Source organism: Embiotoca jacksoni, unplaced genomic scaffold (assembly GCF_022577435.1).
Source record: "Embiotoca jacksoni isolate LCO1_2020_lvr unplaced genomic scaffold, fEmbJac1.0.p SCAF_53, whole genome shotgun sequence".
Taxonomy (NCBI): domain Eukaryota; kingdom Metazoa; phylum Chordata; class Actinopteri; family Embiotocidae; genus Embiotoca; species Embiotoca jacksoni.
This window is the reverse complement of record NW_027185407.1, coordinates 185706-187500: the sequence shown is the minus strand read 5'-3', so window position 1 is coordinate 187500 and position 1795 is coordinate 185706. Positions and strand designations below refer to the sequence as shown.

Genomic DNA, 1795 nt, shown 5'->3' with positions numbered 1-1795 from the left:
AAACAAACTGCCAAAGAAGAGGAAGAAAGATGAACTCCCACCATCAGGAGTTCACCGCCGACACGAGGCAGAGCACGACGTGTGAAATGATTTTCTACGATGAAGGTTTTTTGCTTGTAAAAGAGGAGAGATGCTTCACAATGAAATATCTTATTATATGTTATTTTCGAACAATGTCTGTAATGAAGCACTATGACAGAAACTAAATATGTCATCATCATCGTCATCTTCATCATCGTCAGGACTCGCCTGCTTCACACCAGCAGACCAGTGAATGACGTCTGTTTACTCTGAACACAAATCCTCCGTCCTCCGACACAAACAAGAACATAAACAACAAAAAAACAGGGTCGTCCCTAAAGCACAGTGCATCTTCATCATCGTCATCATCATCATTTCTACTCAATCCCTGTGAGAACTAGAACTTTGTCCCAATTCCATGTTTACTGATTGCAGTACATCACCAACAGGAAGTAAACTAACAAATACTTCATTTCAAAGTAAAAGTCCTGAATTCAACATCCTATCTAAGTACACGATGAGGCCTATCTACAAAATGTTTTATGTTTATTTATGTTTATATGAAGGCATTTTTAGATGGTAACTGATGAATTCATGTAAATGTAGTTTCAGTTCAGTTCAAACTTTATTTCAGACTCAGAAGAATCTGAGATGATCAGTAAACCGTCCTTTTCTTCAACACACCTATAATCAGAACTTTTTATGAAATCTGGACCTTATGCCTCAACAAGTTACTGAACAGAACCAGGACATGTTGCAGAAGGATTTCTCTGGTTGAACGTTGAACTTTGTGTTACTTCTGTAAACGTACTGCAGCCCTGTGTTCTGGTGGGAATGGGACCCGGTTCAGTTCTTCACGGACATCGTACCAGTCGTCTCTTCAACCAAGGGCTCGTTCAGGTTTACAGAAGGTCAATGAGACCGTGAGAATTATCACCGTATATTTATGCTTTGATCTTCTAATAATACAAACTTTATTCTCCTGATCATGAGTTATATGTGGAATGTGAGAAGTTATTGATGATATTCAACCTGTGTTTCCCAGAAAGGAACTTCATGGCTCCAGTTTTTATTATTGACTCTGTGAAAGTAAATTCAGTCACTATTAAAATTATGGAAACAAGAAATGGGAAGCACATTTTTGTCTTTGTTCTTTTCTCCTGTTTGAAACAAGTTCTTCCAGCTCGTATAACGATGATGTGATGAAGCTAACCAGGAACAGGAAGTGAGTTCAGATTTGAGTGGAGTTTAAACTGACTTCAGCAGGATCCTAAGTGTGAGTCAATAACAGATTTTACAGACGTGTTGAATGGAAACTTGTTGGTTTGAACCGATGCACCAACAGCTGTAGTTGTTCTTCAGTCTTGATCTTAAAGTTAGTCTGGAGAACATCTGTCCTGGAAACCAGCAGCAGGCCTGCAGAGGGCTGGAAGACTGAGAGAGGCTTTCACTACCACTCTGTGTGTGAGTGAGTGAGTGAGTGAGTGAGGGAGTGAGTGAGTGAGTGAGTGAGTGAGGGAGGGAGGGAGGGAGGGAGGGAGGGAGGGAGTGAGTGAGTGAGTGAGGGAGGGAGTGAGTGTGTGAGTGTGTGAGTGAGTGAGTGAGGGAGGGAGGGAGTGAGTGTGTGAGTGTGTGAGTGAGTGAGTGAGGGAGTGAGTGAGTGAGTGAGTGAGTGAGTGAGTGAGTGAGGGAGGGAGTGAGTGTGTGAGTGTGTGAGTGAGTGAGTGAGGGAGGGAGGGAGTGAGGGAGGGAGTGAGTGTGTGAGTGTGTGAGT

At 42.4% G+C, this 1795-nt stretch overlaps 1 protein-coding gene across 2 annotated transcripts in view; it reads left to right on the top strand.

Annotated features, from left to right (window-relative positions):
- Positions 1-1148, top strand: part of clmna (calmin a) — a 31572-nt gene extending 30424 nt beyond the window's left edge. For both annotated transcript variants that reach the window (XM_069172477.1, XM_069172476.1), the window contains exon 13: positions 1-1148. This exon is cut by the window's left edge and continues 2295 nt beyond it. The gene's annotated coding sequence lies outside the window, so the exon portion shown is untranslated.
- The last annotated feature ends 647 nt before the right edge of the window (positions 1149-1795 follow it).